Raw genomic sequence first — 15,559 nt, 5'->3', positions numbered from 1 at the left:
TAATAGGGTATCCATACTTGTCCAATTGTCGATATTTCGTTGGAAAATCAAATAATAATCCTACAAATAAGGAATACCACCACATGAAGTGTGTGATTAGTGATGGGTTATAATAGGTATCCTACACAAGTTCAAACCTTCATTTACTCAGATTGGGTTTTGATTTGCACACCCCTCCTACGCGAGAGAGAGAGCCTCTATGCTATACAAATCAAGAAGCCTTAGAAGAGCTCTTGTACAAATAGTGGTGCAAATCCACTTCCCAAACCAATGTGGGACAAAGCTACTCCCAAGCTTTTTCTCTTCACGTTTCCAACTCAAATTGGTCTACTTTGAGAATCAATATCTCATTCACGATTATCCGTTTTGAGCGTACAATATATCACTCTTCGTCTCACTACGTAGAACCCGAATCCACTTTGAACCGACCCAAATCGAAACTGGACCACACTGATACTTTTACCACAAATAGCCACTTAATATGCCATTTTAATATATTTTTTCCAGCATTATATGTTCGGCGTTTCCTCCGATATAAATATTTCTAGACTTCCACTCTCAAACAACTTAAATACAAAAAACAAAACTTGTAAATTGTTTATCTTACTAAGTAATCATGATCCATGACTCCGCAATATAAGCATTGATAATTTAGTAGGTCAATATGTTATTCGACTATTATCTTTTAAGATATGCATTGCAATTTAAACACTCAATATAAATTGTTTTCATTAATAAAATTATTAATTTTACGACAGTTTAATGTGTCTTTTTGTATTTTAAAAATATGTATAATTTTAAAACACATGTTTATCAACAAATTTAATCAGTATATTATTCATAAAGCCATCTCTCATTCAATTGTGTAACTTGTAAATAAATTTTCAATAATTGTAGCCTCGATTGTAATACCAATATTAAATATGAACAACTACTTGCCCGTCTAGCTCAGTTGGTAGAGCGCAAGGCTCTTAACCTTGTGGTCCTGGGTTCGAGCCCTAGGGTGGGCGAATGCACAATTATTCCACCATTTTGGTGGCATGCCGCTCCTACAAAATAAGGGAATAGACCATGTAAAGTGTGTCTCTATTGATGGGTTATAATAGGGTATCCCTACTTGTCCAATTCTGGGACATTTCGTTGGTAAAACCCAATAATAATCCCTACAAAATAAGGGAATAGCACCACAAGAAGTGTGTGATTAGTGATGTGGTTATCCTACAAAAAAGGGAATAGCACCACAAGAAGTGCTTGATTAGTGATGGGGTTATAATAGGGTATCCATACTTTTCCAATTGTCGATATTTCGTTGGAAAAATCCAATAATAATCCTACAAAATAAGGGAATACCACCACATGAAGTGTGTGATTAGTGATGGGGTTATAATAGGGTATCCCTACACAAGTTCAAACCTTCATTTACTCAGATTGGGTTTTGATTTGCACACCCCTCCTACGCGGGAGAGAGAGCCTCTATGCTATACAAATCAAGAAGCCTTAGAAGAGCTCTTGTACAAATAGTGGTGCAAATCCACTTCCCAAACCAATGTGGGACAAAAGCTACTCCAAACTTTTTCCCTTCACGTTTCCAACTCAAATTGGTCTACTTTGAGAATCAATATCTCATTCACCGATTATCCGTTTTGAGCGTACATATATATCAATCTCTTCGTCTCACTACGTAGAACCCGAATCCACTTTGAACCGACCCAAATCGAAACTGGACCACACTGATACTTTTACCACAAAATAGCCACTTAATATGCCATTTTAATATATTTTTTCCAGCATTATATGTTCGGCGGTTTCCTCCGATATAAATATTCTAGACTTCCACTCTCAAACAAACTTAAATACTAAAAACAAACTTGTAAATTGTTTATCTTAATAGGTAATCATGATCCATGACTCCGCAATATAAGCATTGATAATTTAGTAGGTCAATATGTTATTCGACTATTATCTTTTAAGATATGCATTGCAATTTAAACACTCAATATAAATTGTTTTCATTAATAAAATTATTAATTTTGACAGTTTAATGTGTCTTTTTGTATTTTAAAAATATTGTATAATTTTCATGTTTATCAACAAATTTAATCAGTATATTATTAATAAAGCCATCTCTCATTCAATTGTGTAACTTGTAAATTAATTTTCAATAATTGTAGCCTCGATTGTAATACCAATATTAAATATGAACTACTACTTGCCCGTCTAGCTCAGTTGGTAGAGCGCAAGGCTCTTAACCTTGTGGTCCTGGGTTCGAGCCCCAGGGTGGGCGAATGCATAATTACTCCACCATTTTGGTGGCATGCCGCTCCTACAAAATAAGGGAATAGACCATGTGAAGTGTGTGACTAGTGATGGGGTTATAATAGGGTATCCCTACTTGTCCAATTGTGGGACATTTCGTTGGTAAAACCAATAATAATCCCCTACAAAATAAGGGAATAGTGATGTGGTTATCCTACAAAATAAGGAAATAGCACCACAAGAAGTGCTTGATTAGTGATGGGGTTATAATAGGGTATCCATACTTGTCCAATTGTCGGATATTTCGTTGGAAAAATCAAATAATAATCCTACAAATAAGGGAATACCACCACATGAAGTGTGTGATTAGTGATGGGGTTATAATAGGGTATCCCTACACAAGTTCAAACCTTCATTTACTCAGATTGGGTTTTGATTTGCACACCCCTCCTACGCGAGAGAGAGAGCCTCTATGCTATACAAATTAAGAAGCCTTAGAAGAGCTCTTGTACAAATAGTGGTGCAAATCCACTTCCCAAACCAATGTGGGACAATAGCAACTCCCAAGCTTTTTCTCTTCACGTTTCCAACTCAAATTGGTCTACTTTGAGAATCAATATCTCATTCACCGATTATCCGTTTTGAGCGTACAATATATCACTCTTCGTCTCACTACGTAGAACCCGAATCCACTTTGAACCGACCCAAATCGAAACTGGACCACACTGATACTTTTACCACAAAATAGCAACTTAATATGCCATTTTAATATATTTTTTCCAGCATTATATGTTCGGCGGTTTCCTCCGATATAAATATTTCTAGACTTCCACTCTCAAACAAACTTAAATACTAAAAACAAACTTGTAAATTGTTTATCTTACTAAGTAATCATGATCCATGACTCCGCAATATAAGCATTGATAATTTAGTAGGTCAATATGTTATTCGACTATTATCTTTTAAGATATGCATTGCAATTTAAACACTCAATATAAATTGTTTTCATTAATAAAATTATTAATTTTACGACAGTTTAATGTGTCTTTTTTTGTATTTTAAAAATACTGTTTAATTTTAAAACAAATGTTTATCAACAAATTTAATCAGTATATTATTCATAAAGCCATCTCTCATTCAATTGTGTAACTTGTAAATAAATTTTCATAATTGTAGCCTCGATTGTAATACCAATATTAAATATGAACAACTACTTGCCCGTCTAGCTCAGTTGGTAGAGCGCAAGGCTCTTAACCTTGTGGTCCTGGGTTTGAGCCCAGGGTGGGCAAATGCACAATTATTCCACCATTTTGGTGGCATGCCGCTCCTACAAAATAAGGGAATAGACCATGTAAAGTGTGTTTCTATTGATGGGGGTTATAATAGGGTATCCCTACTTGTCCAATTCTGGGACATTTCTTTGGTAAAACCCAATAATAATCCCTACAAAATAAGGAATAGCACAACAAGAAGTGTGTGATTAGTGATGTGGTTATCCTACAAAACAAGGGAATAGCACCACAAGAAGTGCTTGATTAGTGATGGGTTATAATAGGGTATCCATACTTTTCCAATTGTCAGATATTTCGTTGGAAAAATCCAATAATAATCCTACAAAATAAGGGAATACCACCACATGAAGTGTGTGATTAGTTATGGGTTATAATAGGGTATCCCTACACAAGTTCAAACCTTCATTTACTCAGATTGGGTTTTGATTTGCACACCCCTCCTACGCGGGAGAGAGAGCCTCTATGCTATAACAAATCAAGAAGCCTTAGAAGAGCTATTGTACAAATAGTGGTGCAAATCCACTTCCCAAACCAATGTGGGACTAAAGCTACTCCCAAGCTTTTTCCCTTCACGTTTCCAACTCAAATTGGTCTATCATTGAGAATCAATATCTCATTCACCGATTATCCGTTTTGAGCGTACAATATATCAATCTCTTCGTCTCACTACGTAAACCCGAATCCACTTTGAATCGACCCCAAATCGAAACTGGACCACACTGATACTTTACCACAAAATAGCCACTTAATATGCCATTTTAATATATTTTTTCCCAGCATTATATGTTCGCCGGTTTCCTCCGATATAAATATTTCTAGACTTCCACTCTCAAACAAACTTAAATACTAAAACAAACTTGTAAATTGTTTATCTTAATAGGTAATCATGATCCATGACTCCGCAATTTAAGCATTGATAATTTAGTAGGTCAAATGTTATTCGACTATTATCTTTTAAGATATGCATTGCAATTTAAACACTCAATATAAATTGTTTTCATTAATAAAATTATTAATTTTGCGACAGTTTAATGTGTCTTTTGTATTTTAAAAAATATTGTATAATTTTCATGTTTATCAACAAATTTAATCAGTATATTATTAATAAAGCCATCTCTCATTCAATTGTGTAACTTGTAAATTAATTTTCAATAATTGTAGCCTCGATTGTAATACCAATATTAAATAATGAACTACTACTTGCTCGTCTAGCTCAGTTGTAGAGCGCAAGGCTCTTAACCTTGTGGTCCTGGGTTCAACCCCAGGGTGGGCGAATGCATAATTACTCCACCATTTGGTGGCATGCCGCTCCTACAAAATAAGGGAATAGACCATGTGAAGTGTGTGACTAGTGATGGGTTATAATAGGGGGTATCCCTACTTGTCCATTTGTGGGACATTTCGTTGGTAAAACCCCAATAATAATCCCCTACAAAATAAGGGAATAGTGATGTGGTTATCCTACAAAATAAGGAAATAGCACCACAAGAAGTGCTTGATTAGTGATGGGGTTATAATAGGGTATCCATACTTGTCCAATTGTCGGATATTTCGTTGGAAAAATCAAATAATAATCCTACAATATAAGGGAATACCACCACATGAAGTGTGTGATTAGTGATGGGGTTATAATAGGGTATCCCTACACAAGTTCAAACCTTCATTTACTCAGATTGGGTTTTTGATTTGCACACCCCTCCTACGCGAGAGAGAGAGCCTCTATGCTATACAAATTAAGAAGCCTTAGAAGAGCTCTTGTACAAATAGTGGTGCAAATCCACTTCCCAAACCAATGTGGGACAATAGCAACTCCCAAGCTTTTTCTCTTCACGTTTCCAACTCAAATTGGTCTACTTTGAGAATCAATATCTCATTCACCGATTATCCGTTTTGAGCGTACAATATATCACTCTTCGTCTCACTACGTAGAACCCGGAATCCACTTTGAACCGACCCAAATCGAAACTGGACCACACTGATACTTTTACCACAAAATAGCAACTTAATATGCCATTTTAATATATTTTTTCCAGCATTATATGTTCGGCGGTTTCCTCCGATATAAATATTTCTAGACTTCCACTCTCAAACAAACTTAAATACTAAAAACAAACTTGTAAATTGTTTATCTTACTAAGTAATCATGATCCATGACTCCGCAATATAAGCATTGATAATTTAGTAGGTCAATATGTTATTCGACTATTATCTTTTAAGATATGCATTGCAATTTAAACACTCAATATAAATTGTTTTCATTAATAAAATTATTAATTTTACGACAGTTTAATGGTGTCTTTTTTTTGTATTTTAAAAATACTGTTTAATTTTAAAACAAATGTTTATCAACAAATTTAATCATTATATTATTCATAAAGCCATCTCTCATTCAATTGGTAACTTGTAAATAAATTTTCTATAATTGTAGCCTCGATTGTAATACCAATATTAAATATGAACAACTACTTGCCCGTCTAGCTCAGTTGGCAGAGCGCAAGGCTCTTAACCTTGTGGTCCTGGGTTTGAGCCCTAGGGTCGGCAAATGCACAATTATTCCACCATTTTGGTGGCATGCCGCTCCTACAAAATAAGGGAATAGACCATGTAAAGTGTGTCTCTATTGATGGGGTTATAATAGGGTATCCCTACTTGTCCAATTCTGGGACATTTCTTGGTAAAACCCAATAATAATCCCCTACAAAATAAGGGAATAGCACCACAAGAAGTGTGTGATTAGTGATGTGGTTATCCTACAAAACAAGGGAATAGCACCACAAGAAGTGCTTGATTAGTGATGGGGTTATAATAGGGTATCCATACTTTTCCAATTGTCAGATATTTCGTTGGAAAAATCCAATAATAATCCTACAAAATAAGGGAATACCACCACATGAAGTGTGTGATTAGTTATGGGGTTATAATAGGGTATCCCTACACAAGTTCAAACCTTCATTTACTCAGATTGGGTTTTGATTTGCACACCCCTCCTACGCGGGAGAGAGAGCCTCTATGCTATACAAATCAAGAAGCCTTAGAAGAGCTATTGTACAAATAGTGGTGCAAATCCACTTCCCAAACCAATGTGGGACTAAAGCTACTCCCAAGCTTTTTCCCTTCACGTTTCCAACTCAAATTGGTCTACATTGAGAATCAATATCTCATTCACCGATTATCCGTTTTGAGCGTACAATATATCAATCTCTTCGTCTCACTACGTAGAACCCGAATCCACTATGAACCGACCCAAATCGAAACTGGACCACACTGATACTTTTACCATAAAATAGCCACTTAATATGCCATTTTAATATATTTTTCCAGCATTATATGTTCGGCGGTTTCTTCCGATATAAATATTTCCTAGACTTCCACTCTCAAACAAACTTAAATACTAAAAACAAACTTGTAAATTGTTTATCTTAATAGGTAATCATGATCCATGACTCCGCAATTTAAGCATTGATAATTTAGTAGGTCAAATGTTATTCGACTATTATCTTTTAAGATATGCATTGCAATTTAAACACTCAATATAAATTGTTTTCATTAATAAAATTATTAATTTTGCGACAGTTTAATGTGTCTTTTTGTATTTTAAAAATATTGTATAATTTTCATGTTTATCAACAAATTTAATCAGTATTTTATTAATAAAGCCATCTCACATTCAATTGTGTAACTTGTAAATTAATTTTCAATAATTGTAGCCTCGATTGTAATACCAATATTAAATATGAACTACTACTTGCCCGTCTAGCTCAATTGGTGGAGCGCAAGGCTCTTAACCTTGTGGTCCTTGGTTCGAGCCCAAGGGTGGGCGAATGCATAATTACTCCACCATTTTGGTGGCATGCCGCTCCTACAAAATAAGGGAATAGACCATGTGAAGTGTGTGACTAGTGATGGGGTTATAATAGGGTAACCCTACTTGTCCATTTGTGGGACATTTCGTTGGTAAAACCCAATAATAATCCCCTACAAAATAAGGGAATAGTGATGTGGTTATCCTACAAAATAAGGAAATAGCACCACAAGAAGTGCTTGATTAGTGATGGGGTTATAATAGGGTATCCATACTTGTCCAATTGTCGGATATTTCGTTGGAAAAATCAAATAATAATCCTACAATATAAGGGAATACCACCACATGAAGTGTGTGATTAGTGATGGGGTTATAATAGGGTATCCCTACACAAGTTCAAACCTTCATTTTACTCAGATTGGGTTTTGATTTGAACACCCCTCCTACGCGAGAGAGAGAGCCTCTATGCTATACAAATTAAGAAGCCTTAGAAGAGCTCTTGTACAAATAGTGGTGCAAATCCACTTCCCAAACCAATGTGGGACAATAGCAACTCCCAAGCTTTTTCTCTTCACGTTTCCAACTCAAATTGGTCTACTTTGAGAATCAATATCTCATTCACCGATTATCCGTTTTGAGCGTACAATATATCACTCTTCGTCTCACTACGTAGAACCCGAATCCACTTTGAACCGACCCAAATCGAAACTGGACCACACTGATACTTTTACCACAAAATAGCAACTTAATATGCCATTTTAATATATTTTTTCCAGCATTATATGTTCGGCGGTTTCCTCCGATATAAATATTTCTAGACTTCCACTCTCAAACAAACTTAAATACTAAAAACAAACTTGTAAATTGTTTATCTTACTAAGTAATCATGATCCATGACTCCGCAATATAAGCATTGATAATTTAGTAGGTCAATATGTTATTCGACTATTATCTTTTAAGATATGCATTGCAATTTAAACACTCAATATAAATTGTTTTCATTAATAAAATTATTAATTTTACGACAGTTTAATGTGTCTTTTTTTTGTATTTTAAAAATAATGTTTAATTTTAAAACAAATGTTTATCAACAAATTTAATCATTATATTATTCATAAAGCCATCTCTCATTCAATTGTGTAACTTGTAAATAAATTTTCTATAATTGTAGCCTCGATTGTAATACCAATATTAAATATGAACAACTACTTGCCCGTCTAGCTCAGTTGGTAGAGCGCAAGGCTCTTAACTTTGTGGTCCTGGGTTTGAGCCCTAGGGTGGGCAAATGCACAATTATTCCACCATTTTGGTGGCATGCCGCTCCTACAAAATAAGGGAATAGACCATGTAAAGTGTGTCTCTATTGATGGGGTTATAATAGGATATCCCTACTTGTCCAATTCTGGGACATTTCGTTGGTAAAACACAATAATAATCCCCTACAAAATAAGGGAATAGCACCACAAGAAGTGTGTGATTAGTGATGTGGTTATCCTACAAAACAAGGGAATAGCACCACAAGAAGTGCTTGATTAGTGATGGGGTTATAATAGGGTATCCATACTTATCTAATTGTCAGATATTTCGTTGGAAAAATCCAATAATAATCCTACAAAATAAGGGAATACCACCACATGAAGTGTGTGATTAGTTATGGGGTTATAATAGGGTATCCCTACACAAGTTCAAACCTTCATTTACTCAGATTGGGTTTTGATTTGCACACCCCTCCTACGCGGGAGAGAGAGCCTCTATGCTATACAAATCAAGAAGCCTTAGAAGAGCTATTGTACAAATAGTGGTGCAAATCCACTTCCCAAACCAATGTGGGACTAAAGCTACTCCCAAGCTTTTTCCCTTCACGTTTCCAACTCAAATTGGTCTACATTGAGAATCAATATCTCATTCACCGATTATCCGTTTTGAGCGTACAATATATCAATCTCTTCGTCTCACTACGTAAAACCCGAATCTACTTTGAACCGACCCAAATCGAAACTGGACCACACTGATACTTTTACCAAAAAATAGCCACTTAATATGCCATTTTAATATATTTTTTCCAGCATTATATGTTCGCCGGTTTCCTCCGATATAAATATTTCTAGACTTCCACTCTCAAACAAACTTAAATACTAAAAACAAACTTGTAAATTTTTTATCTTAATAGGTAATCATGATCCATGACTCCGCAATTTAAGCATTGATAATTTAGTAGGTCAAATGTTATTCGACTATTATCTTTTAAGATATGCATTGCAATTTAAACACTCAATATAAATTGTTTTCATTAATAAAATTATTAATTTTGCGACAGTTTAATGTGTCTTTTTGTATTTTAAAAATATTGTATAATTTTCAAGTTTATCAACAAATTTAATCAGTATATTATTAATAAAGCCATCTCTCATTCAATTGTGTAACTTGTAAATTAATTTTCAATAATTGTAGCCTCGATTGTAATACCAATATTAAATATGAACTACTACTTGCTCGTCTAGCTCAGTTGGTAGAGCGCAAGGCTCTTAACCTTGTGGTCCTGGGTTCGAGCCCCAGGGTGGGCGAATGCATAATTACTCCACCATTTTGGTGGCATGCCGCTCCTACAAAATAAGGGAATAGACCATGTGAAGTGTGTGACTTGTGATGGGGTTATAATAGGGGGTATCCCTACTTGTCCATTTGTGGGACATTTCGTTGGTAAAACCCAATAATAATCCCCTACAAAATAAGGGAATAGTGATGTGGTTATCCTACAAAATAAGGAAATAGCACCACAAGAAGTGCTTGATTAGTGATGGGGTTATAATAGGGTATCCATACTTGTCCAATTGTCGGATATTTCGTTGGAAAAATCAAATAATAATCCTACAATATAAGGGAATACCACCACATGAAGTGTGTGATTAGTGATGGGGTTATAATAGGGTATCCCTACACAAGTTCAAACCTTCATTTACTCAGATTGGGTTTTGATTTGCACACCCCTCCTACGCGAGAGAGAGAGCCTCTATGCTATACAAATTAAGAAGCCTTAGAAGAGCTCTTGTACAAATAGTGGTGCAAATCCACTTCCCAAACCAATGTGGGACAATAGCAACTCCCAAGCTTTTTCTCTTCACGTTTCCAACTCAAATTGGTCTACTTTGAGAATCAATATCTCATTCACCGATTATCCGTTTTGAGCGTACAATATATCACTCTTCGTCTCACTACGTAGAACCCAAATCCACTTTGAACCGACCCAAATCGAAACTGGACCACACTGATACTTTTACCACAAAATAGCAACTTAATATGCCATTTTAATATATTTTTTCCAGCATTATATGTTCGGCGGTTTCCTCCGATATAAATATTTCTAGACTTCCACTCTCAAACAAACTTAAATACTAAAAACAAACTTGTAAATTGTTTATCTTACTAAGTAATCATGATCCATGACTCCGCAATATAAGCATTGATAATTTAGTAGGTCAATATGTTATTCGACTATTATCTTTTAAGATATGCATTGCAATTTAAACACTCAATATAAATTGTTTTCATTAATAAAATTATTAATTTTGCGACAGTTTAATGTGTCATTTTTTTGTATTTTAAAAATACTGTTTAATTTTAAAACAAATGTTTATCAACAAATTTAATCATTATATTATTCATAAAGCCATCTCTCATTCAATTGTGTAACTTGTAAATAAATTTTCTATAATTGTAGCCTCGATTGTAATACCAATATTAAATATGAACAACTACTTGCCCGTCTAGCTCAGTTGGCAGAGCGCAAGGCTCTTAACCTTGTGGTCCTGGGTTTGAGCCCTAGGGTGGGCAAATGCACAATTATTCCACCATTTTGGTGGCATGCCGCTCCTACAAAATAAGGGAATAGACCATGTAAAGTGTGTCTCTATTGATGGGGTTATAATAGGGTATCCCTACTTGTCCAATTCTGGGACATTTCGTTGGTAAAACCCAATAATAATCCCCTACAAAATAAGGGAATAGCACCACAAGAAGTGTGTGATTAGTGATGTGGTTATCCTACAAAACAAGGGAATAGCACCACAAGAAGTGCTTGATTAGTGATGGGGTTATAATAGGGTATCCATACTTTTCCAATTGTCAGATATTTCGTTGGAAAAATCCAATAATAATCCTACAAAATAAGGGAATACCACCACATGAAGTGTGTGATTAGTTATGGGGTTATAATAGGGTATCCCTACACAAGTTCAAACCTTCATTTACTCAGATTGGGTTTTGATTTGCACACCCCTCCTACGCGGGAGAGAGAGCCTCTATGCTATACAAATCAAGAAGCCTTAGAAGAGCTATTGTACAAATAGTGGTGCAAATCCACTTCCCAAACCAATGTGGGACTAAAGCTATTCCCAAGCTTTTTCCCTTCACGTTTCCAACTCAAATTGGTCTACATTGAGAATCAATATCTCATTCACCGATTATCCGTTTTGAGCGTACAATATATCAATCTCTTCGTCTCACTACGTAGAACCCAAATCCACTTTGAACCGACCCAAATCGAAACTGGACCACACTGATACTTTTACCACAAAATAGCCACTTAATATGCCATTTTAATATATTATTTCCAGCATTATATGTTCGCCGGTTTCCTCCGATATAAAGATTTCTAGACTTCCACTCTCAAACAAACTTAAATACTAAAAACAAACTTGTAAATTGTTTATCTTAATAGGTAATCATGATCCATGACTCCGCAATTTAAGCATTGATAATTTAGTAGGTCAAATGTTATTCGACTATTATCTTTTAAGATATGCATTGCAATTTAAACACTCAATATAAATTGTTTTCATTAATAAAATTATTAATTTTGCGACAGTTTAATGTGTCTTTTTGTATTTTAAAAATATTGTATAATTTTCATGTTTATCAACAAATTTAATCAGTATATTATTAATAAAGCCATCTCTCATTCAATTGTGTAACTTGTAAATTAATTTTCAATAATTGTAGCCTCGATTGTAATACCAATATTAAATATGAACTACTACTTGCCCGTCTAGCTCAGTTGGTAGAGCGCAAGGCTCTTAACCTTGTGGTCCTGGGTTCGAGCCCCAGGGTGGGCGAATGCATAATTACTCCACCATTTTGGTGGCATGCCGCTCCTACAAAATAAGGGAATAGACCATGTGAAGTGTGTGACTAGTGATGGGGTTATAATAGGGTATCCCTACTTGTCCATTTGTGGGACATTTCGTTGGTAAAACCCAATAATAATCCCCTACAAAATAAGGGAATAGTGATGTGGTTATCCTACAAAATAAGGAAATAGCACCACAAGAAGTGCTTGATTAGTGATGGGGTTATAATAGGGTATCCATACTTGTCCAATTGTCGGATATTTCGTTGGAAAAATCAAATAATAATCCTACAATATAAGGGAATACCACCACATGAAGTGTGTGATTAGTGATGGGGTTATAATAGGGTATCCCTACACAAGTTCAAACCTTCATTTACTCAGATTGGGTTTTGATTTGCACACCCCTCCTACGCGAGAGAGAGAGCCTCTATGCTATTCAAATTAAGAAGCCTTAGAAGAGCTCTTGTACAAATAGTGGTGCAAATCCACTTCCCAAACCAATGTGGGACAATAGCAACTCCCAAGCTTTTTCTCTTCACGTTTCCAACTCAAATTGGTCTACTTTGAGAATCAATACCTCGTTCACCGATTATCCGTTTTGAGCGTACAATATATCACTCTTCGTCTCACTACGTAGAACCCGAATCCACTTTGAACCGATCCAAATTGAAACTGGACCACACTGATACTTTTACCACAAAATAGCAACTTAATATGCCATTTTAATATATTTTTTCCAGCATTATATGTTCGGCGGTTTCCTCCGATATAAATATTTCTAGACTTCCACTCTCAAACAAACTTAAATACTAAAAACAAACTTGTAAATTGTTTATCTTACTAAGTAATCATGATCCATGACTCCGCAATATAAGCATTGATAATTTAGTAGGTCAATACGTTATTCGACTATTATCTTTTAAGATATGCATTGCAATTTAAACACTCAATATAAATTGTTTTCATTAATAAAATTATTAATTTTACGACAGTTTAATGTGTCTTTTTTTTGTATTTTAAAAATACTGTTTAATTTTAAAACAAATGTTTATCAACAAATTTAATCATTATATTATTCATAAAGCCATCTCTCATTCAATTGTGTAACTTGTAAATTAATTTTCAATAATTGTAGCCTCGATTGTAATACCAATATTAAATATGAACAACTACTTGCCCGTCTAGCTCAGTTGGTAGAGCACAAGGCTCTTAACCTTGTGGTCTTGGGTTCGAGCCCCACGGTGGGCGAATGCACAATTACTCCACCATTTTGGTGGCATGCCGCTCCTACGAAATAAGGGAATAGACCATGTGAAGTGTGTGACTAGTGATGGGGTTATAATAGGGTATCCCTACTTGTCCAATTGTGGGACATTTCGTTGGCAAAACCCAATAATAATCCCCTTCAAAATAAGGGAATAGCACCACATGAAGTGTGTGATTAATAATCCCCTTCAAAATAAGGGAATAGCACCACAAGAAGTTCTTGATTAGTTATGGGGTTATAATAGGGTATCCATACTTGTCCAATTATCGGATATTTCGTTGGAAAAACCCAATAATAATCCTACAAAATAAGGGAAGGGAATAGCAGTCCAATTGTCGGATATATTTCGTTTGAAAAACCCAATAATAATCCTACAATATACGGGAATACCACCACATGAAGTGTGTGATTAGTGATGGTGTAACACCTCCGATTTTCAACAAATTTTTAAACCCATTAAAGCTTAGAAAAGTGATAAAGTCTACACATTAAGACTAAACAAGGCGGAAGCTGACTAAACAAGGTGGAAGCTAACTAAACAAACTGGAAGGTGATATGCCACACCTATAACAAACATAGGTGCACAGGCAGATACTACGACTACAGCTGTCTAACAAATCAACTACTTAGGCTCACAGGCCTCAACAACTACCAAACGAAGAGATATTATCTATCTACAGGCCACTAGCGCGCTCTCCAAAGCTACCCAACCTGTAAAGCAACAATAAGAAATGGGACGACGCCCGGTCAGCGAATAATGCTGGTAACCCACCAATACATGTGAAATATCATACATAGATAAGATATATGTTTGTAAAGTCATTTGCGAAACGGAATACATATATATAAGTTCAAAACCAAGAGCAAAGGTCAACACAAGACTCAAAGCACTCACAACAGAATAAGGGAACACATCCCAAGACCACAAAGGACAACAACAACTCACAAGGACGGCTCAAGGTATAATCTATCATCACACAATAGATTAACACCCGACATGCATAACACAAGAAAACAAGGACACACCCAATGGCAACACATGCCTTTGTGACTACACACGTCACAAGATGAGAACTCACAACAACGGCTACACAAGTCCTCGTGACATCACCCATCACGAGTTGATATGCCTTCCTTAAGCCGGGTTCCCACCTTATGGCTACCCCCAACCTTATATCTAGTTCCAACCTTTACCTCCAGGACCCCTGTACACCAAGTCCAACCTTTTCCCTCCAGGAACCGTCGTTCCCCCTCCAACAGTCCCTCCAACAGAACCACCGATTTCATAGTACACGAGGGTACCGATCACACACACGGCAACACATGCCACCCAAGAAATACGTGAACCTTACACAAAGGTCACAACTCCATAATCACGTCATGGCCACCACGAGGACCACTGCAATACCTTGGTGACTAGTGTCCCATACCGTTAATCGTACAATCCAGGTAAAGCCACACACACATCACACCTCAACAGGAATCAATCAACGGATCACAACGAAGATATGAAACCATACTCAATCAAGGAATGGATCACAGTCCAACAACAACAATGATGAATAACACAAGTTATCATCAACCAATCAGAAGGTACGAACAACACACACGCTAGCATTTAAACACCGAACTAGCATGCTTAACAAACGGGTAAACCAAACGTAGTTCCGAAGAACACAAAAGACTCATCACGGTTCAACGAAACACAATGTTGAACACTTAGCACGATTCAAGACATCAAAACCTACATGGATTCCTACCATATAGTTCTAGACATACGAAACATCAAGAAGACACTCAAATAGTTCCACAAA

At 35.8% G+C, this 15,559-nt stretch overlaps 7 non-coding genes across 7 annotated transcripts; all 7 read left to right on the top strand.

Moving 5' to 3' along the window:
- The first annotated feature begins 937 nt into the window (after positions 1 to 937).
- Positions 938 to 1,010, top strand: TRNAK-CUU. The gene has a single exon. It is a non-coding gene; the product is annotated as a tRNA-Lys (tRNA).
- Positions 1,011 to 2,211: 1,201 nt separating this feature from the next.
- TRNAK-CUU lies at positions 2,212 to 2,284 on the top strand. Its single transcript has one exon. It is a non-coding gene; the product is annotated as a tRNA-Lys (tRNA).
- Positions 2,285 to 3,472: 1,188 nt separating this feature from the next.
- Positions 3,473 to 3,544, top strand: TRNAK-CUU. The gene has a single exon. It is a non-coding gene; the product is annotated as a tRNA-Lys (tRNA).
- A 3,751-nt stretch (positions 3,545 to 7,295) lies between these two features.
- Positions 7,296 to 7,368, top strand: TRNAK-CUU. Its single transcript has one exon. It is a non-coding gene; the product is annotated as a tRNA-Lys (tRNA).
- Positions 7,369 to 9,841: 2,473 nt separating this feature from the next.
- TRNAK-CUU lies at positions 9,842 to 9,914 on the top strand. Its single transcript has one exon. It is a non-coding gene; the product is annotated as a tRNA-Lys (tRNA).
- A 2,474-nt stretch (positions 9,915 to 12,388) lies between these two features.
- TRNAK-CUU lies at positions 12,389 to 12,461 on the top strand. The gene has a single exon. It is a non-coding gene; the product is annotated as a tRNA-Lys (tRNA).
- A 1,192-nt stretch (positions 12,462 to 13,653) lies between these two features.
- TRNAK-CUU lies at positions 13,654 to 13,726 on the top strand. The gene has a single exon. It is a non-coding gene; the product is annotated as a tRNA-Lys (tRNA).
- The last annotated feature ends 1,833 nt before the right edge of the window (positions 13,727 to 15,559 follow it).

This window comes from Ipomoea nil, unplaced genomic scaffold (genome assembly GCF_001879475.1).
Source record: "Ipomoea nil cultivar Tokyo-kokei standard unplaced genomic scaffold, Asagao_1.1 scaffold2151, whole genome shotgun sequence".
NCBI classification, from domain to species: Eukaryota; Viridiplantae; Streptophyta; class Magnoliopsida; order Solanales; family Convolvulaceae; genus Ipomoea; species Ipomoea nil.
This window is presented reverse-complemented; position numbering and strand designations above follow the sequence as displayed.